Here is a 23,891-nt window from a genome sequence, read left to right as displayed (position 1 = left end):
CAGAGTGCCTTGCCACCCTAGATGAACAGAGCCCAGCTTTAACAAAAAATTAAAAGTCAAGAAATAGGTTGGGGGAAATGGGCAAACAACAACAATGACAAAGAAGAATTTGATGATAAAAACCTACTGCAGTTGCAGGGAAGACCAAGATATAAAAACAGAAGACAACAATGTGAGAACAGCTACCCAAAAAGGCTCAAAGAAAAATGCTAATCAGATCCAAACCCAACAAGAATTGCTGGAAGAGTGAAAGAAAGAGTTAAAAGTGATAGAGGAAAAAATTAAGAAAAAAAGTGAGAATGATGCAAGAAAATCATGAAATGAGAGCTAACAGGTTGATTTTAAAAGGCATAAAAATATTGAAGAAAACAATGCCTTAAAAAACAGAAATGGTCTAATAGTAAAAGAGGAACAGAAATTAATAGAAGAAAAGAACTCCTTAAAAAAGAAAATAAATCAAATGGAAAAGGAGGTACAAAAATTTAGGGGAAAAAACTATAAAAAAGAAGAATTGGGCAAATGGAAAAAGAGGTACAAAATCTCACTGAAAAAAAAATTTTTTTTAAATTAGAATTGGGCAAGTCCAAGCTAATGATTCCATGTATCATCAAAAAAGAATAAAACAAAGTCAAAAGAATAAAAAAATAGTAGAAAATGTGAAATATCACATTGGAAAAATAACTAATTTGGAAAATAGATCCAGGAGAGATAATTTAATAATTATTGGGTTGCCTGAAAACCATCATCAGAGAAAGTACATAGACATGATATTTCAAGAAATTATCAAGGAAAACTACCCCAATATCTTAGATCCAGAGGGTAAAATTAAAATTGAAAAAAAATCCACCTATCATCTCCTGACAGAGATCCCCAAATGAAAACTCCCAGGAATATTATAGTCAAATTCCAGAGCTTGCAGGTCAAGGAAAAAAATATTACAGACAGAAAAAAGCAATTCAAATATTATGAAGTCATAGTCAAGATCACATAAGATTTAGTGGCTTTCACTAAATTTAGAATTTAGTGATCTGGCATGTTTGGATATTTGGAATACACGAATGTGATATTTAGATTTAGAATATGATAATTTAGAGAGTTTGGAATGTGATAATCCAGAAAGCAAAGGAGTTAGGATTATGACCAAAAATTATTTACCCAGAAAAAAATTGAATGCAATGGAAATTCAGTGAAAAAGAGAACTTTCGAGCATTCTTGATGAAAAGACCAGAGTTGAATAGCAAATTTGACATTAAAACAGAGGATTCAAGAAGAGCATAAAAAGGTAAACACAAAAGAATAATCATATGAGTTTCCCTAAAGCTATTTACATTCCTATATGGGAAGATAAACATATAACTCCTAAGAACTTCATCATAATTATGGCAGTTAAAAGGAGTTTACATAGAAAACATAAATATGAGTTAATTATGTTGGAATGGTTGGAGAGAGAGAGAGAGAGAGAGAGAGAGAGAGAGAGAGAGAGAGAGAGAGAGAGAGAGAGAAAGAAGGATGCATAGGAGAAGGGAGAAGAAAAAATAAAATAGGAAATTTTTCTCTCATAAAAGAAGCATTCATGAAACTCCCACGTGACTCTGACCTAAAGTGACAATTAGAGAGTCATTTGAGAGGTTATCTTACCATCCACTCAATATTCATCTTCCCTTCTTAGTTCTTTTCCTCTCTTAGGATCTCCCCAAGGGGGGAAAAAAGGTCAAAAGCTATGAGTAGTAGTTTTTTGTTGAAGAAATCAAAACTATATATGGCCATATGAAAAAAGAAAAAAACCAGCTTTCTTAGTAGTGGCAAAGAACTGAAAACCAAAGGGGTGCCCATCAATTGGGACATATCTGAACATTATGATTTATTAATATGATGGAGTACTATTCTACCAAAAGAAATTATAAAAGTCATGGTTTCAGAAAAACCTGGAAAGATTTGCATGAATTTATATAGAGTGAAGCAAGCAGAATCTGGAAAACAATTTATAAAGTAACAATAGTCCTGTAAAGACAAATAACTTTGAAGGATTTAAGAACTCTGATCAATATGATATCCAATCACAATTCTAGAGGGCTGATGATGAAACAGGTTACCTTCCTTCATAATGGACAAGTAATGGATTAAAGATGCAGAATGAGTAGCCAATGTGGAAATTTGTTTTGCTTGACTATATATATATTTTGACTATATATATTTGTTATAAGAGTTTCATTTTCCTTTTTCTTTTTTTCCCAATGAGAGGAGGGAAGAAAAGAAAATGTATTAGTTTTTTTGTTTATTAATTTTTAAAATAAAATCTTAAAAGAAAAAAAAAAAGAGAAAGATCTCAAAAAAGGATACAACAGCTGAACCAATCAGATTATTTCCAGTGACATGTCCATTTTGCTTGAAGCAACAAGGAACACACCTGTATCCCTCCAAAGGAAGATAAAATCAATTAATAAATTTATCCAGGAACAACGCCTGTATCCCTCCAAAGGAAGATAAAATCAATTAATAAATTTTATCCAGGAACATGCCTGTATCCCTTCAAAGGAAGATAAAATCAATTAATACATTTATTCAGGTCCTCCCAAAATGTACACAAAGCAAATTTCTCACATCAATCCGGGGACATCATTTCTACATTCCCCTACATTTCCAATGGAACAGAGCAGCATTTGTAGTGCTTTCTAGTACAAATGAAATTATAGATTAACAGAGAGACCTCTGTTCTTTCTCAACAACCCGTCTGGATGGCAGTAAGTGAGTTCTGAGCCAAGATGTAGTACTGTGAACAGCCTGAGGCCCTGCTGGCTTTCACTTCTGTTTTCCAAAGGACAGATTCTCCGCAGCAGTGTGTGTATCCAGAATGGAAGGGCAAGCCATTAGTTTTGCCAGCCATGTTTGTGTACATGGGCAATAAACCAATTAGCACTGTCAAATACAATGAATGATTGTGTAGACTGGTTTTTTTAAAAATATAATGATAATAAGAACCAACAACTATTTAGTGTTTATTATGTCCCAGGCACTGTGGTAAGTGCTTTGTAATTAATTGTTATCTCATTTGCTCCTCACAACAAGTCTGAGAAGGTCCTAACACACCTCTATTTACAGATGAGTGAATTGAGGCAAACAGAAATAATTGATTTGACTAGAGTCATGCAGCTAATTAATGTCAGGAGTCACCTTTAAATGCAGGTCTTCCTGAAAACAAGACTAGTATGTAATCCATTGTACCTTTAAAATCAAAAATCAACTCAATTATTCAAGGATTAATGACTCCGAACCCCCAACTCCTTCTTCTTGCTGTCCCATTTCTATTGATTTATCCTCTATACAAAAATTTTTTAAAAGATTAAACTCAAATAGGAGTGTTAGTACTTGTTAATTATTTAGGCAAACGGTTCAAATATAGAAGGAATTTAAAATTAGTAGGCCCAAATCATCACTTGAAGATTTAAATTACACATGCTACCCAAGCTCTCCCTTCTCCCACCATTGGTTGCAAAATTAATAATAACAATTTAATTATTAAAAAGATTTTTTTTAGACTTCTTTTAGACTTTTAGACATATACCTTGGTGTGTCTACAGGCCTTTAATCTGTGACTTCTTCATGATTCACCCCGTGATGAACCCTATTCCTGTTTTATTCCTGCAATCTGACTTACCTATTTCCATTTACATGGTGCTGAATGGAGCTGGAAAATAACAAACCAATTTAGTTTTTTAACTCACCTGGGCCCTCGTTACATATAACAGGGCATTCTTTCTCCTATTCTCTGATAGTCTGTCCCACTCATCGTGCTGACTGTTCCGTCCCTATTGCGTACAAATATGTTCAATCTTTAATTTTTAAAAAAAGTGACTATCTTCCACGATCCTATCATCCCAGGTCACTGTCATTCTATATTTCTCATCGCCTTCTCAGAGAAACTCCCTGAAAAAGCTGTGTTCATTGCTATCCTTCTCTCACTCTTCCAAAGCTTTGGTAATCTGGTTTCCACCCACATCACTCAGTTCAAATTGCTCTTAAAAATTACCATTGCATCCAATTGCCATATTTAATGGATTTTCCCTCGATTTTCATTTTTTTCAATCTCTCTACAGCATTTGACATTGGCCTGTCATTTTCTGGGTCACTGTCTAAACATTTTTTCCTCAGCAGGCTAAGGAATCTATTTCAGAAATCAATATTTGTTTTCTTCAGGAATAATACTGAAAGAACACACCCAAGTAAGCCATGGGGGTGGTGAGGCAGTACAGTGGATAGAATGCCAGACCTAGAGGGAAGAGGACCTATGTTCAAATATAGCCAGAGACACTTAATCGTTGTGTGACCTTAAGCAAGTCACTTAACTTAACCTTATTTGCCTCAGTTTCCTCATCTGTCAAATGAGCTAGAAAAAGAAATGGCAAATTATTCCACCTATCTCTGCCAAGAAAACCCCAAAGGGGATCACAGTCAAACCCTATTGAAATAACTCAACAACAATAAAAGGGGATTGTACAATATTCCCCCACAACTGTGGGCAACAAGGGTTCTACCATAGTGTGTACAACCAGCCAAGAGATCTGGGTTTGGTTTCCCAGAGCCAGAATCAAGAAATAAAAATAGATATTATTCCAGATGCCTAAGGAGTTCAAGAAATGCATCGACTCCTCCCCCGACAAAGTATAATGAGGAATGAAGATGTAGATGTCCTACTGGTCCATTCAGCAGAACCTTAGTGACAATTATGTTTCAATTATTTTTTGCAAAAAAACAAAACAAAACAAAACAAAAACAAAAACAAAAACAAAACGCAAGGTATATATCTCTATAGCCTATCAAGGGGCTGGGTCTCTGTAGAATGAGCAAGGACAGCCTATACCAGGATGATGTCAAAGTATTCTTAAAATAGGGTCATATTTGGAGAAGGAATAACGGGATCCAATAAATAGAATTTATGCTGTCTGAATGCAGAAAACTTAAATTCAATCCAACCTCCATCATTTACTAGTTGTGTGACCCTAGTCACAATCTTGCCTCAGTTTCTCCACTTGTAAAAAGGGGGTAACGATGGCACTTATCTGACAAGATTATTGGGAGGATCAAACAAAATAACATGTAAAGTGTTTGCAAACCTTGAACACTAGCAATTCTCTCTGGCATGTAATTAATCCATGTGTTGGGGGCACTTTGCTTATAATGATTTTAGGTTTGGTGCCTTCCCATTGTTAATCATTTCTTCTTTATCTTATAGATAGCTTGCTTTGTGTATGTTTATTCACTTGTTTTCCCTTTTAGATTGTCCTCCTAGAGGACATTTGTATCCCCAATGCTTAGCACAGTGCCTGGAACATAATGAACAATGAACAAATGCTTATTGATTGACTGGTTGATGCTAGTAGTATATGATACAGTTTTCAGTTAGGGCTGGGTTTTTGGGGGGCCTATCATTAAAACTCTGGGGAAGAAATATGTCTGACTCTTTGTGACCCCCATGAACTATATTTTCCATGAAGTTTTCTTGGCAAAGATACTAGAGTGATTTGCCATTTCCTTCTCCAGGCATTAAATATCTCTTCCAGGGTCACACAGCTGAATTTGAAGGTAGAGCTTCTAAGTCCAGGTTCAGTGCTCTATCCACTGAGCTACCAACTTCTTCACCTTTAAAATATTAATTTGCAAAAATGCCCATATGTTTCATGAAAGCTTTAACAATAGAGCATTTTTTGCTGACTTTTATAGTTATATTACTATCACTGTAATGACAATTTAAAATGAAACTTGGTAAAATATATATATATATATATATATTCCTGGTATTAACAAAATCTACCTTTTGTATTTGTTTAAATAAGTAATTAAAAGGTCATGTGCAGCCATATACATCCCTCAGATCATGCTGGAAGCCCTCATTCTCCAGACAAAGAAATCAAACCCCAGATAAGTGGAGTAAAATCCCCAGCTTTAATTTTAAAACTAGGATATACTATAGTTCTTCTGTTTTGCCTTCTACCTTCTATTATCTCAAATCAAACTATAGTAATAATAATAGCCAGCATTTATATAGCACTTAAAGTTTACAAAGACTTTACACATTACCTTGTTGATCCTCACAAGGTGCAGTGGATAGAGCATCAACCCTGAAGTCAGGAGGATCTGAGTTCAAATTTGGCCTCAGACACTTAATACTTTCTAGCTGTGTGACCCTGGACAAGTCACTTAACCCCAATTGCCTCAGCAAAATAAATAAATAAATAAACCTAAGAGGTGATTGTTACTATTATTCTTATTTTACAGATTAGGAAACTTAGATAATTGGCTTGCCTGGGTTAACACCACTAAATGACTTAAGTGGGAGATGACTTCAGGTTTTCCTGACTATAGATCCTTATCCTCTGCTCAGCTTTCCTACCTCCAATTTCTTCAGAAGTTTCAAAATAGTAACTCTTTAAGTCTGAGACTTATAAATTTCATCTCTGCCCCTAAAATTCCCTATTTACCCATTCTGATTCCTCCAGACCTTCTTCTCAGTTATGGTCTGGTCTTGAAACCTTCTTTGACATTTAATCCTGCTTTCTTTCTCGCTATTTATTTACAGAAGCTATCCCTGAGATACAGAAACTAGTGCCGTCTAGTGGGGCTTATAAATTAAGAAAAGATAATCAATGTATTAAGGCAGATGTAACTTTGTTTAAATTAAATAAAATTTGAAACTAAATCCTTAGACAGTGGCAAATCCATTTTTCCTTCAGTATTGATGGATTCAAGAAAAAAAAAAAAGAGAAAATATATTTTCTTTGGAAAAGAACAGTTGTAATAAGGGTTGTAGCCTAAGCAAAATCATGTATCATATTCCCAGAACAGCTGATCATAGAATTTTAGAGCTGAGTTGCGTGTCTGAGAGAATGAGATGAAGAAACTGAGACAAACAAGTGACTTGCCCAGAGTCACCCAGCTGGTAAAGAAGGTCAGATTTGAACTCGTCTTCCTGATTCTAGACCCAGTACTCTGATGACCAACCTAGCTGCCCAAGAAGAGAGATGAAAAAATGAGGGGTGTAGATGAGGGAGGAAAGAACTGCCTAATGGGAGACCCCCACCTTGTACAAAAAGTGAATGTATTTGTGTATTACAAGGTAGAGAAATAGCAGGATTTATATGATCAATAGATTATTACAAGCTAGCTCAATCAACATATATCAAGCAGTTGTCAGAGGAAATCTGTTTGCAAATTATAACCTATGGATCATGCTTTATATAATTCTGTATTTGGAGATGGGGTAGCAAAGTGGAGAGAGAACTGGACCTAAAATCAACAATACCTGAGTTTAAGTCCAGCCTCAGACATTTCCTACTAAATCATTTAATCCTATTTGTCTCAGTTTCCTTCTCTGTCAAATGAGCTAGAGAAGAAAAATGGCAAACTGCTCTAGTATCTTTACCAAGAAAACCCCAAATGGGGGACTGAACAACAATTCCAACTGGGTACTGTGTAAAGGGCTCAGCCCATTTGTCCCAAAGGTGCTGGAGTGAGCCATGGACTTAGGGCCGGGCTACCTGGGCTCCTTTACATGGTCACTTCTGTGGTCTTAGGTAGAGCTAAGACATTTGGGAGAGCAATGTGGTATTGTGGAAAGAGGACCTGAATTGGAATCAGAAATTCCGATCCTAACTCTCTCTTCATCTCTCTGGAATTCAGTTACCTCACAGTGAGATGAGGCCGTTGGACTTGAGGGTCCCTAAGGCTCCTTTCAGATCATCTGCTGAAGGAGAGTAGAGTTGACAAATCTTGGAGAGCTTCATTTGTCTAAAGGAGGCAAAGGTTAGGGAGAAATGCAAGTCAAATTCGGGCACCCCAAAGTTTTTTCCCTACTCATCTTCCTAATTTAGGCACCTAGAATAATGAATCATTGAGGAAAAATTAGTCTGGAAATGCCTTCTGATTTATTCAGCCATTCTTTGCATCCCATCAAGGACACCTGTTTTCTGGCTTTTCTGAACGACCCCCTACCCCTGCCACCCTGGACAGAGATTTCCCACAATTTACCCTTCAAAAAAAAAAAAAAAGTAGTTCTTTCCTCCTAATCTATACCCCTCATCATGGCTAAAAAATGATTTCTCATGTCCTATCAGAAGCTTTCATTTAAATGCAGTTTAATAAACAGCTAACAACAAAGATTCCACCACTGCCCCTATATTCCAATACATCCTAATAAGGTCCATGATTAAAAGAAAGGCCCATATGTACCAGAATATTTACAGCAGTACTTTTCATGGTAACAAAGAACTAGAGACAAAATCAATTCCCATTGATTGGGAATGGCTAAACAAGCTGTGACTCATGAATGTAACAGAGCATGGCTGTGCTAATAGAAACGATTAATACAGAGAAGGAGTGGAAGATTTATATGAACTGATGCAGAATAAAACATAGAAAAACCTCTACATGGCTATAACAATGTAAATGGAAAATAAAAGCAACAAACCAATTAAAACAACATTGTAAAAATTATTATAATAATAGTATTTGTAAGAGTTCTCCAGGAAATAACCTCTTGAAGTAAATGCTTTGATTATTCCTATTTCACAGATAAAGAAACTGAGACAAACAATTTAGGTGACTTGCCCAGAGTTACCCAGCTGGTAAAGAAGGTCAGATTTGAACTTGTCTTCCTGATTCTAGACCCAGTACTCTGTCTGATAACCCATCTAGCTGCCTAATAAGAGAGAGGAAAAGATAATTTCTTCCCTTATCCTTTTCTTTGAAGATATGGGGGTCAATGGGTATACAATACTTTTCTTGATATGTTGATTTTTACTGAACTTTTCCTTCACTTTTTTTAATTCTTAAAATTTTTTTTTAAATTATAAGGAATTATTTTCTTGGAGGCAGGAGGGGAAGGCCACAATTAAAAATAATGATGAAAAATCAGATATCAAAAACAAACAAACAAACAAAAAACAACATTTGGAATCCTTTTTAAAAGAACTGTTCAAGTTTCTCCACCAAAATGCCTTTCACATTAGTGAGAAGAGTATTGCTCTCTTCGTGACTCCAAAAACCCCTTTTTTACACAATTTAAGTCAAGCCATGTCCTTTCATCTCTTCTCCTAGACCCATTTCCTGGCCATCCCTTTAATCCCAATCATCCTTCTTCCCAAAACCCTCTTCAATGCTACTACATCCTTTGAAATGTAAACTTGTACTCTAAATTTATCTACAATTAAAGTTTTGTTTCATGAGAACATATTTTCTCCCTCCAATTTCTATTTTAAACTTGAATGTTTCACTTCTAGGGGCTGTTTGCCCAATTACTAATTTTTTTTTTGGAGGCAGAAGGTCTGAATTTGTAAATTTTTTTTTTTTTTTGAGTTTTGCTATCAAAAAGAAGAAAAACCAAAACCGTTAATCCCAGAAGCAAAGTACTCATGATCTCCAATCTAATAATTTGCATAACCATAATTCAAACCTAGGTTTTTACTATCTATACAGCTTGTGTTTTTTCCACTACACTAGCAATTATATAAGGCACAATTCCTATCCTCAAGAAGCTTAGAGTCTAGTAGACTAATAACTAACTAATTTCTTAAGGGTTTTTTGTTTGTTTTGTTTTGCACTGAGGCAATTGAGGTTAAGTGACTTGCCCAGGGTCATACAACTAGGAAGTATTAAGTGACTTGAACTTACTCAGGTCCTTCTGACTTTAGGGCTGGTGCTCTTATTTACTGTACCATTTAGCTGTCCCTTTCTTAAGATTTTTAAAGCACTTTTAATACATATTTCATGTGATTCTTATTACAAAACCATAGTTATCATTAGCCTCATTTTACTTATGAGAAAACTGAGGTTCAGGGAGATTAAATAATTTGTTTCCATCACATTGTTCGTATCAGAGGTGAGATTAGAACCCAGAACTTTAAGTCTATCACTCTTTACTACATCAAAGTCCAAGGTTAGTATCATCTCTGAGGCATAAACAGTGTTAGATAACAAGGGGAGAAGAAAAATATGATCATAGAATGCATCTCTTAATGACTAAGAGAAAATACTCTTTCTTTCTTTCTTTATTTAACTGAGGCAATCAGGGTTAAGTGACTTGCCCAGGGTCACCCATCTAGGAAGCATTAGGTCTTTGAGACCAGATTTGAACCCAAGCCCTCCTGACTTTAGGGCTGCTTCTCTATCCAGTGAGCCATGGATTTGCCCCAGAATATTTTTAAGAGGTACTCCTTAGATTAAGAAAAGCAGTTTATTGTTTGTATATCCTGTCCTTAATTTATCCCCAGTGCATTTATATGTAGAATTTCTCATTGATTTCCCTCCTATTAGAAAAATGACAGAGTTGATAGGAATCTTGAACCTTTTGCATGGATGTTTTTGACCATGAACTGATGCTAGTAGGGAGAGTTGGACAAGGGAATGAAGAAATGACTAAGATGAAACTATCCAATGGAACATTATGCTAGATGTCCCTGCCATTCATAGGAGGACTGATTCTCAAACTTCCTGCTCTGGGACTCTGAAGACTGAGTACTTCCAACAAATGCTCATTGAAATTCCTTAACTTGGAAAAGCCTACTGAGAAGATCTCAAGAGAGAGGATCTAGTTGTGCTAAGAAGAGCAATTTATAAAACAAATCTGTGCCAATTTCAATCACTTTTGCTTCGTTTCAAGTCACTTTCACTATTTGGAGATGTCAAATTGGATTCCAAATATTTTAGCATCTAAGCATCCCTTCTCCTGCTGATGGCAGCTCTTGAGGAACAACTCCATACAAAGATTCAACTGACAGTGGAACCGGAGCCTCATTTCAACATACGAAAGGATGTACAAACTATTTAAAGCCCCGATTCAAAAACCTTGTCAAATTCCTTTTTTAAAAATGTCATTTAAAAATACTTTGCTCTGGCAGGGACAGAAATCAAAAAACTTCCTTGCTATACTATTTCTAGGAAAATTGCACTTAAAGCAATCGATTGCTAAGAGCATTGAGCTAATTAGTAATGATCCCCAATTGATAAACGGTCAAAAGATATGAACAATTTTTCAGAAATTAAGGCCATCTATAGTCATGTGAAAAATGCTCTAAATCATTGTTGATTAGAGAAATGCAAATTAAAACAACTCTGAGGTGCCACCTCATACCTATCAAATTGATAAATATGATGGAAAAACATAATGATAAATGTTGGGGGGTGAGAAAACTGGACCACTAATGCATTGTTGGTGGAGTTGTGAAATGACGCAACCATTCTGAGGAGAAATTTGGAACTATGTTCAAAGGGTTAGCAAACTGTGATCCAAAGTGTCACTACTGGGTTTGTATCTCAAAGAGATCATAAAACAGAGAAAATATTTGTAGCTCCTTTTGTGATGAAAGGAAATAAAAATTGAGTGGAAACCTATCAATTAAGGAATCACTGAATAAGTTATGGCATATAAATGTAAGTCAATATTATTGTTCTGTAAGAAATGATCAACACAGGCTGATTTCAGAAAAGTTTGAAAAGTGACATGAACTCATGCTGAGTGAAGTAAGCAGTAATGGCAAGATTGTGTAATATACAGTTATGATACTTTGCTCTTCTTGGCAATGTGGTGATCCAAGACATATCCAATAGATTTGGAATAGATCTGTATCCAGAGGGAGATATGAGAAATAATTCATTTGGATCCTACTCTATTCCAATTAGTATAAATCAATTTGAAAGAATCATGTCAAAGTTCTGTATCTAAGGCCCCAGAGCTATGAGCCACAGATTCTTAATTAATTTACTCAATTACAAAAAATTAACTAGAGGCCCTTCACCCTTGCTTTTCCTTGTCATGGTGACCAAGTCCAGTGTGTCAGAGGTGATTCAACTAAATGGAAAGTCCCCCAAAATGTTTTTGTGCCTCCAGACCAATCTCTTGCCCAACAGAAGCCAGTGACCATCTTATGACCACTTAGATCACTGACTGTGATAGCTCATACCATTTCTTCTTGCCTGTTCATTTTGTGTGCAAATATTTCTTACTTCACCCAACTTGTGATCCAGCTGGACATATTATTTTGCTTATTATAGCTTATGCATCACATGTAAGTTGATGGAATTATTCTTTCTTTGTTATAACTAGTCTTAAAAGTCTAGACATCCAGCCCTATAAAAGTAGGCTCCTGGAGGGAGGAGGCATCTCAGATTGTGAGGAAGATCTGAAGTCCACTTCATGCATGGACCCTTTAATAAAGTGCAATTGTCTCTGATCTCTGCCTCAGTTTCTCTTATTGTAGTTGGGATAATTTTAATCAACCACAGAACTATTGAGACTTAATGCAGACCAAAGCATACTATTTTACCTTTTTTTTTTTTTTTTTTTTTTTTTTGCCTGCTTGCTTTTTCTTTTTTGTGTTTTTCTCTTTTGTTCTGATTTTTCTTTCACAACCTGACTAATATGGAAATATGTTTTTAAACAATAATTAATAACAAACATGGCAGCTAAGTGGTTCCATAGTGCACAAAGCACTGGACCTGCAGTCAGAAAAATTTATCTTCCTGAGTTCAAATCCTTTCACAGACACTTCCTAGCTGTGCAATCCTGGGCAAGTCATTTCACTTTATGTCTCAGTTTCCTCATTTGTAAAATGAGCTAGAGAAGGAAATGACAAACCACTCTTGGGCATCCGACACAAAAAAAAAACAAAACCCAGATGGGGTTATGAAAAGTCAGACAACTAAAAATAACTCAACAACAAAAAAAGCTTTAAGGTTTGCAAAGCACTTTACAAATATTAACTCATGAAGATATAGTAGAATCTAAGTTCCAACTAGGGACTAAAATATGTGTCATAATACATGACTACAAGAACGGAAATACTTTTTAAAGAAAGCATTTAATATAGTTAAGAAACAAGAAACAAGAATTTCTTTTATTGATTTGTTTAATAATTGAAATGTACACATTGAAATATTTCAGTCAATGAAGGAGGAACAATCAATGAAGGAAGAAAATCAGAAGACAAATCAAATTTATTTTTACACCAACAAATGTGTTCTGAATTTTTAAAAAAACAAATATTAACTCATTTGTAGGGCAAGTAATAAGTATTCATTTTTCTGGCAAAAAAATATTAATTTTCCAGGGAAACCCATAACTGGTTACAAGAGTCATAGATTTATGTACCAGGGAGACCCTCATCACCTTTTGGCTTCTGCTTCATTCAGGAAGAGAAAAAGAGGGCAATGGATTGAAGAATAGCCAAATGGTGACATATGAATATAATAGAATTTTATTGTGCTCTGAGAAATGATGAATATGAAGAGTTCAGAGAATCATAGGAAGATCTGTATGAATTAATCCAGAGAAAAAATTTTGATTAATTTTGATTTAAAGCTGAAAGAATCCTTTGGAGATAATCAAATTCAACCCAGGCATTTTATAGGTGAGAAAACTTGAGGCTCAGGAGCTAGGTGTGCATAGCTAGTGTCTGAGACGGAATTTGAAATCAGATATGCACCTGGCTGCCTCAAGAGAATAGAACTGAGAGATCAATGCATTCAAGGACTACTGTGTGCAAACTCAGATTAATTACAATGATCAGTCTTCATTTCAGAGAAAATTGAAAGAAACATGCCTTTCTTCTTGACATAGAGAGTGAGAAATCTATGGGTAGAGAATATTGCATTCAGGTATACCTCAGAGATGATTGAGTTCAATTTCAAAACACTCCTATACATATATTTATAGTTACATTGATGCAACCAAGATGAAAAGAAATACGGAAAACTAGGAAATCTTTATAGCAAGGGTCTCTGATAAAAGCCTCATTTCTCAAATATATAGTGAACTGAGTCAAATTTATAAGAACACAAGCCATTCCCTAAATGACAAATGGTCAAAGAATATGAACCGTCAATTTTCAGAAGAATAAGTCAAAGTTATCTTTGATTAGAGAAATGGAAATTAAAATAATTCTGAAATATTAACACAGTCATAAGAATGCTCAGTATGATCAAAAAGGAAAATGATATATATTGGAGAGGATATAAAAAAATTGGCTCACCAATTGGTGGAGCTGTGAATTGATCCAGCCATTCTGAAGAACAAGTTGTAACTATGTCCTCAGGGAAACCAACCTGCACATACCCTTTGATCCAGTAATGTCATTAATAGGTCTGTAAACCAAAGAAATCATTTTAAAAAGGGGGGGGAAGAGACCCACAAGTGAAAAATATTTGTAGCAGCTCTTTTCATGGTAGCAAAATATTGAAAACTGAGGGAAAGCCTAAAAATTGGGGAAAGCTAAAGAACAGTGGTATATGAATGTAATAGAATACTACTGGATAATAAGAAATGATGAACAGGCAGATTTCAGAAAAAACCTGGAAAGACTGAACTGATGCAAAGTGAAATGCACAGAACCAAGAAAACATTGTATACAGCATTAGCAATATTGTATGATGATCAACTATGAATGACTCAGCTCTTCTAAGCAACACAATGATTCAAGACAAGTACAAAGGACTAACAAAGGAAAATGCTATACATAACCAGGTAAAGAAATGATGATTTCTGAATGCAGATTGAAGAATATTTTTCTCACTTACATTATTCATTCTTCTGTTTTTCCTTTTTGATCTGTTTCTACTTTCACAATTGTGATTAATAAGGAAATAAATTTTACATGATTGCATATGTATAAATTATATCAAAATATTTACCATCTTCAGAAGAAGGAAAGGGAAGAAAGGAAAAAAAAATTTGGAACTCAAAATTGGGTAAAAATGCTAAAAATTTTCTTGAATTCAAGTACTGATTTTTTGAAAAGTGAGTCATACATGCAATGTTTTGGTTTCCCAGGACATATAAAAATTGTGCTTCCTCTATTCTATATTAAATGTGCAATAACATTATGTAAAATAAAATTTAAAAATAATCTATTGTTAGAAAATGCTATTACCTGAGCCTTCAGCAAATTGCAATCTCTTTGCTGATAAAGGGTCTTGCCTGGATGTGGATGACTACTGACTGATCAATGTGGTGGTTGCTGAAGATTGGGCTGGCTGTGACAATAACAATTTCTTAAAATAAGACAAAAATGAAGTTTGCCCATCAATTGACTCTTATTTTCCCTCAAACATTTATAGGGTATTAATTGGTCTAATTTAATTTTGTTTTGCTTCAGGGAATAGGACTCTGAGGAAAGGGAGAGAGATGGGAATAGACACTTGATAGAACAGTCAGAACATACACAACATTTATCAGTTAAGTTCTTGATCTTAAAAGGCATGATTCGTGATACTCTAAAACAATTATAATAGTAGCATCAAAGATCACTGATGACAGATCACCATTAGTGATGAAAGAGTTTGAAATATAGGGAGAATTATCAAAATGTGACAGAGACACAATGTAAACCACAGAGAAAATGGTGCTGATAGACTTATTTGTCTCATAATTGCCACAAATCTTCAATTTGTAAGAAAAACACAATAAAGTGAAACACAACAAAATGATATATGCTTGTATATTGTCAGATGCAATTTTTCTGTGGTCGGTTGGTTGTGTTTTACTTTTAGTTTTAATTTGTCACCAAGAAAATTGAATGTATGTGTGGCATACTTGAAAATTATTCATATGTGAAGAAAGGACATAAAAATTAATTTTAAGAAAGGTAAAAGGAAACCAAGATACAGAAAGGTTTAAATAGGGAGGTTTTTCATGGAGGAAGGATATGGAAAGGCAAATTAAGATGAATTAGGAATGTAGAGCCTCCCACTGCATCCAGGGCCATCTCCAGTCATCTTGATCTATATCTTGCCACTGGAGCCAGATGGATGCAGAGGAGAAAATGAGGCTGGTGACTTTGTATAGTCCTCCCTCATTTTAATTCAATTCACTAGCATATCATGGAATTACTTCCCTGATGTCATGGGCCCTTTTGATAATGAATGACAAACAACAACAAGAAGTTATAACCAAGATAAACTTAGGTAACCTGACAAGGGTTAAGGATTCCCCTTTAGGGGAGAATTTTCATGGTACCCTCATTGATCTCATGTTGAGGCAATGGGGGATACCTTCTTGGGGTCCTCTGGAATAAAATACCACCAATCAACATATCTGAATAGTTATTGGTCCATTGATGTCTCATGAGAAAGTATGAGTAATTGAGTCATTATGGTAGGGACCAGGAGGAAACTTAGTGATTAGGTCAAGATTGTAGATCTGACTTTCAACTTGTCTCAACTTTATAAAAGGGAACTGATAGAGATAAAGGTAAAAACAAAAGAGAAAAAAGAAAAAGAAAAACCACAGATAAAATAAACATAGTAAAGAAGGAGAGAAAGAGACACAGAGAGGGATTCAGGAGTGGGCATATAAAGGACCAGGGACCTGAGAGCAGATTTAGATTCCTCAGAAATGAGAGCTTTGGTTTATCCATGCAGACCTTTCAGTTACCCCCTCAGACAGCTGTGGGGAAATAGTGGTAGATTGGTTCCCCTAAGGGGGAACCACATGCTATGTATGAGATCAGTGGAAACAATAGTGGAGCCATGAGAACTATTTAATTTCATGAGGAAAAGAACACATATTCAAAAATACTTTTAGCAATGCTTTAGTAATATAAAAACAATGGAAACTAAGGGGATACCCATCTGTTGGGGAATGATTGAATAAATGAAGATATATAAATGTAATGGAATATTATTATAACATAAGAAATAAAAACTTGGAAGACTTGTATGAACTGTTGCAGAGTGAAGCAAATGGAATCAGAACAATGATAGAGCAACAATATTAAAAAATGAAACAGTTTTGAACTCTGATCACATCAATGATTCACTTTGCTTGCAGAGAACTAAAGATGGAGCTTATACTACCCACCTCCTGAGGGGATTCAAGGAGAGGAAAGGGATCCAACATGCAAAATGAGATGTACATTTGTGGTCACAACTAATGCAGAAATTTGTTCTGCTTTAGTAGCCCTTTGATATGAGGATTTGCTTTTTTCTTGCTTTTTTCTTTTTCTCCTTCTTGAGAGAGAGAAAGAAAAAATACTTGTTAGTTGAAAAGATAATAAAACAAAATTTAAAAATAACAATTCCTTTCTTTTGCAAAGATAAAGGAGAAGGAGTTTAACTTGAGTTCCCGAATTAAGCTTCTTGGCAAGAAAAGGAGAAAGCAGGTGGCACTAGCAGGTGGAGGAACAGCAAGGAACAGAGGAAGCAACCTGGACTTTTTCCTAAACCAATATAGAAAGTTATCTAGAGAGCCAATATTTTGAGCAATTATTTGTGCAGCTCCAATAGGAAGGAAGAAAGCAAGGAAAAAAGAAGGAAACAAGCAAGGAAAAAAGAAAGGATGGAGGGAAAGGAGAGAAAGAGGGAGGGAGGAAAGGACTGTAAGAAGGGAGGGAGAAAGAGAGAAGAAAGAAGGAAGGGAAGAAGGGAAGGAAACAAGTGTTTATTAAGCATTTATTATGTGCCAAGCATTTTACAACTTTTCTTTTATTTGATCCTTACAAGAATCCTGGAATACTGATATTATGACTGCCGTTTGATAAATGAGAAAATTATACAGACTAAGTGACTTTCTTAGAGTTGCACAGATAGTAAGTATCTGGGGCTAAATTTAAGTTAATACTGGACCTAATTCCAGGTCCAATATTCTAACTCTGGTGCCCCTGCCACCAGGCATCTCAGTCCCAGGATAGTCCCATGAATCTAGAAGACTTGAGGGGTCCATGTGGGAAGAGTGGGACCCATGAGAGAGAGAAATAGTTGTCCTTGATTCTTTGAGGCCTTTGGGTTATTTTTTGCATTCTTTCTACAGGGTGAGACAAACTCCTGTATCCAACATATAACATTAGCTTAAATACTTGCATGCAAACTGATGGTCCTTTTTAGCCATGTGTATGAAAAACTAGATGATCTATATTTGGGAAAACATGGTTGGAAACAAAGTGATCCAAGTTTAGAAGTCCACAGAGGAAACTTGGGAATGTTAATTTAAAAAAAAAAAAAAAAAGATTCTTAAGAGAGCCCCACAATATAATTCAGTTCATGTAAACCTTGAGCTTGGGTTCTGAAGACATGAGTTATCGTAATTCACAGAAATTAAAGGAATCTTGGAAAGAATTTAATCCAAGCTCCTCATTTGATAAAGAAACTGAGTTTTGGAGAACGTAAGTAATTTATCCAAAATCACACTATTAGTAAATATCATTCTGCTGATTAGAATGAGATAGCCAAGGAAAAGATCCTCTCCGAAGAAAATGATGGTCTACAGATGCGTTGACATCTTGTGAAATTACACTAAAATCTTGCACATTTTCTTAAGAAGTTTACAGTTTATTGAAAAGATAAACAGAGTAATTTCTAGGTCTTTTAATCAAGATCCAGAAATGCAAATAAGGATTAGAATAAATTGATGGCAGGATTTAGTGAGGAAACTAATTATGCCTAAGAATTTGCTTTATAAACATATCACTAGGGAATCGTGAGTTGGTATGAAGTTTAACCAAAACAGACACCATAAAGATCTAAAGAGAACAGAAACCTTCTTGGCCAGCAAACTTGTAATCCCCTTATACAATTGAAAAAACATGGCAGCTAAGGTCAATAGTGGTTTAGAATATAAGTTCATTTTGAAAACATTTACCCAGAAGGCTGATGGAAGACTGAGCTGTATTGCCTCACAAAAAAGGGAGTCGTGATTATTGAAATGTGTTTCAGTTTAAGGGGGAAAGATAATGAGTTCTATTTTGGACATTTTGAGTTTAAGATGTCTACTGGACATCTGGTTCAGGATGTCTGAAAGGCTGTTTTAGATGTGTCTAGTACATAATAAGTGCTTAATTAATGCTTGTTCCCTCCCTTTTTCTCCTTATCATCACCAACACTTTGAGAGAGTGAAGCCTTTTAGAATTGATCATTATTTTCATTACTATCGTAGGTTGGAGAGAGATGGGCTTTATAAAGGAATTGTGTAGGTAGGCTTTTCTCCATTGCTCAGAGAAAGTTAATCCAACAAGCTTGTTCTTCTCTGATTTAAAGGAGACTTCTAGTCAGTCTTTTCCAATGTCCTTTTAAGGCTGATTATAAACTAAAATAAAAAGCTGTCAGTGTTTTTCTGATTTGAGAATAGAAGAGAATTTGCCCAACTAGAGATTAGAAGGGAAGTAAGTAGCAGAGAAGTAGTTTTTGTCTTACAGATGTTCCTGAATGGTCGATGGCATTAAAGCTTACAGATCTATGGATAAGAGAGGAATTTATGACAAAACAAGAAATAGAGAGCATCTTGGGAAATAAAATGGATTACTTTTGATTAAGTTAAAATGGACAATTTGCACAAACAAAACCAATGCAGCCAAGATTAGAAGGCGAACAGAAAACTGGGGGTAGTTTAGTTACAGAAAGTTTCTTTGATAAAGGCCTCCCTCATTTCTCACATATATAGAGAACTGAGTCAAATCTATAAGAATATCAGTCACTCCCCATTTGATGGTTGGTTGTTGTCTTTTGTTCTGGAAGAGGATCAAAATGATGTCACTATGTTGGGGTCAAGGTTCAAAGTGTCCAGGGTACTGTTCAGGCCAATTATAAGGTCAGAAAACTCTACCACAGGTTGAGCACAAATAGTTCATATGAACATTTAGAGTACGGCCAAAGGATATAAACAGGCAGTTTTCACAAGAAATTAAAGCTATCTATACTCATATAAAAATGCTAGAAATCACTATTGACTGGAGAAATGAAAACAAAACAATTCATTGATAAGCCATCTCACACCTACCAGATTAGTTAATATGACAGAAAAGGAAAATGACAAATGTTGGAGGGGACGTGAGCAAATTGGGACATCTGTGAACTGATCCAGTTGTGCCCAAAGGCCTGTAAACTGAATACTTTTTGACTCAGTATTAGATCTATATCACAAAGAGATTTTTTTTTAAAAAAAGGAAAAGGAAACAAACAAACAAATAAAAATGAGGGCAGTTAGATGGCACATCAGCCCTGAAGTCAGGAGGACCTGAATTTAAATTCAATCTCAGACACTTATATAATCCTGGGCAAAATTTTTAAATAAATGTTTAAAAATGTCTTTATATGTAATTGGTAAAATAACTTTTATTTTTTAAAAAATTTAAATACAAAAGCCTTTTTTGTTATTATACAATTTTAAATTCAAAAATTCAGTTCAAAAACTGAAATTGTTCAGATTGTGTGGTATGATTAAAAAATAGAAAAGTTGACCATCAGAATAATGATAACATAAGCAAGATTTACAAGCAAATAAATAGAGTAAATTGGTGATTGATGAACTCAAGAATACAAATCACTGAAAAAGTATTGTTTAACAAAAACAGCTAGGAAAATGACTTAATAGTTTGAAAATAGACTTAGACTAGCATTTTATATCAGATATTACAAAAATTCAAATATATAATCTAAATATAAAAACTCATTCTATTGAAAAATGAGAGGAATATGGAAAGTATCTTTCACATTCTCAGAGGGGAAAAACTGTTAACCAGACAAGATACAGAAGAAATTATAAAAGACAAAATTATTGCAGTTATATGTCAATTATTTGTGTTTGCATAAAAAAAATTTAAGATAAGGACTAAAAAATTGTAACACTGAAGGTTCTTGATAAAAGTTTGATGTAAGATCTATAGAGAATTGACACAAATCAGACTTTAGTCTGATTGTAATTGAGGGGCAAAGAGTTCTTCTCCTTGCTTTGGTACTTATGGTCCTATCTACACCTAGCATTAAAAAGCACGTGCTCATCTGTGTAAGGCTCAATCAGAATCTTAGGGTGCTAGTTCTTAGAAATACTTCTAAGAAACTATAGAAATACACACCCTGTGTTTCTGAACATCTATGTGCTGTATAGATGACCAAATAGTGATCCTGAAATAGACATTTACATCTTAGGTAGCCACCTCATGACACTGAGCACTCATGAGTCCCTGGATTCTTCATCTGGAATCCTTTTTTTGGAGAAAGGGAATGAACCCCAAGCTTCACCTGATTTTCCAGACGTCATAGACCTTGAGGGAATTATTTAGAAAATGTGGAGTGAAATGCCTATTTTTAAAAGCTTTTTATTTTCAAAACATATGCATAGTTTTCAACATTCATACCTGCAAAACATTGTGTTCCAAATTTTTTCCCCTCCCTTTCCTCACCCCCTCTCCTAGATGGCAAATAATCCAATATATTTTAAATATGTGTAGTTCTTCTGTATATATTTCTACAATGATCATGCTCAGTGATCCTCACACTTTTTAAATAGGGGCCAGTTCACTGTCCCTCAGACTGTGGGAGGGCTGGACTATAGTAAAAACAAAAGCTCACACTGTCTCCCCCCTCAGCCCATTTGCCATAACTGGCGGACGGCATCTGGCCTGTGGGCCATAGTTTGAGAATTCTTTTGTTTGATTTTTTTTAGTTTTTTATTTTTTTAGTTTGATTCATGCTGCACAAGAATAATCAGATCAAAAAGGAAAAAAATTAGAAAGAAAACAAAATCAACAAAAAAAAAGTGAAAATACTATGTTATGATCCTTACTCAGTTCCCAACAGTCCTGTCTCTGGGTGCAGATGGTTCTTTCCATCACAAGTCTATTGGAACTAGCCCGAATCACTTTGCTGTTGAAAAGAGCCATGTCTACCAGAATTGATCTTCTTCTTATCTTACTGTTGTTGTGTACAATGATCTCCTGGTTCTGCTCATTTCTTTTCTTTTCTTTTTTTAATTTTTTATTTATAATTTTTTTTGACAGTATATATGCATGAGTAATTTTTTTTATAACATTATCCCTTGTATTCATTTTTGCAATTTTTCCCCTCTCTCCCTCTACTCCCTCCCCTAGATGACAGGCAATCCCATACATTTTACATGTGTTACAATAAAACCTAGATACAATATATGTGTGTAAATCCCATTTTCTTGTTGCACGTTAAGTATTAGATTCCTAAGGTGTAAGTAACCTGGGTAGATAGAGGTTCTGCTCATTTCACTCACCTTCAGTTCCTGTCAGTCTCTCCAGGCTTCTCTCAAATCATCCTGCTGGTTATTTCTTACAGAACAATAATATTCCACAACATTCATATATTCTCCAATTGATGAGCATCCATTCATTTTCCCGTTTCTAGCCACTTCAAAAACGGCTGCCACAAACATTCTGGCACATACAGGTCCCTTTCCCTCCGTTAAGATCTCTTTGGGATATAAGCCCAGTAGTAGCACTGCTGGATCAAAGGGTATGCACAGTTTGATAGCCCTTTGGGCACAGTTCTATATTGCTCTCCAGAATGGTTCGATCAGTACACAACTCCACCTATGCTGCACTGGTGTTCCAATTTTCCCACATCTTCTCTAACATCTATCATTTTTCTTTTCTGTCACTTTAGCTAATCTGAGAAGTGTGAGGCGATATCTCAGAGTTATCTTAATTTCTATTTCTTTGACCAATAGTGATTTAGAGCATTTTTTCATATGAATGAAATGGTTTTAAATTGTTTATAGCCTTTAACCATTTATCAATTGGAGTGACATGCCTATTAAAGAGACCCAGTAAATGCTCTTGTGCAGCCAGGTGATAGAGTGACTAGAGCTCTAAGTCTGTAGTCAGGAAGACCTGAGGTAAAATTCAGCTTCAAACACTTACTAACTGGGTGACATCGGGCAATTTGCCTCAATTTCCTCATCTGTAAAATGAGCTAGAGAGGGTAAGAATAAACAGAAGAAAATTCCAAATGCAGACTGAGACACGACTCTGAGCTTTAAAAGTTTTAGATGAACACACTCCCCCCAAGACTGTAAAAAGACTTAAAGATTTTGACTGTATGTTTGAAGTCTATCAGTAAGTACTTTTTGTGCCTTTTTGTCTTTAGGTCTTTCTTTTGTAGTGGAGGAAAGAAACAATTGTCTGATACTCGATCTATCTAAAAGACTGAACATTTTTCTACTAGCTAATGTTATCTAGCAATTACGTGCCAAGCTCCAGGGTGAGGACATTATCATGTTTAGCCCGTTTAATCTTCACATCTCTGGGAAGTGAGTGCTGCTATTATCCCCATTTTACAGATGAGGTAACTGAGGCAAATAGTTAAATGACTAGAGTTAGCTAGTAAATATCTGCGTTGTCTTGTTGGCTCTACCTGACTGAGTCACTAAGCTGCCCCAGCTTTCTTTAAGTGATGTTCTCCTCTGCCTTGAGTTAAGAGTGTGGGTGTGGGTGTATGTATATTTCTCTGTGTATGTGTATACATGTATGTGTATGTGTGTATTTGTATGTATATGTGTGTATTTGTATGTATGTGTATTGCGTATGTATGTATGTGTATATTTGTGTGTATGTGTATGTATGTGTGTATTTGTATGTATGTATATGTGTATGTATGTGTATTGTGTATGTATATATGCGCATATACATGTGTATGTGTGCACATGTTTATGTGTGTATGCATGTGTATTGTGTGTATGTGCATATGTGTTTATGTATGTGTGCATGTATGTGTATTGTGTATATACGCGTGTGCACATGTGTTTATGCATGTATGTGTATTTCCGTGTATGTGCATATGTGTTTATGTATGTGTACATACGTGTTTATGTATGTGTGAGCATATGTGTTTATGTATATATGCATGTGCATTGTGTATACATGTGTGTGCATGTGTTTATGTGTGTACATGTGTGTACGTATGTGTATATACATGTGTGCATATACGTGTTTATGTATGTGTATATATGTGTGCCTGTGTTTATATCTGTATGTGTATGTATATATGTATGTGTATATGTGTGTATACGTGTATATGTGTGTGCATATGTGTTTATGTATGTGTGTATGTATATATTTGTGTGCATGTGTGTTTGTGTATGTGTGGTGTGTATACGTGTGTATGTGTGTGCA

Source organism: Sminthopsis crassicaudata, chromosome 2 (assembly GCF_048593235.1).
Source record: "Sminthopsis crassicaudata isolate SCR6 chromosome 2, ASM4859323v1, whole genome shotgun sequence".
Taxonomy (NCBI): Eukaryota; Metazoa; Chordata; class Mammalia; order Dasyuromorphia; family Dasyuridae; genus Sminthopsis; species Sminthopsis crassicaudata.
Note: the sequence above shows the minus strand (reverse complement) of the source record.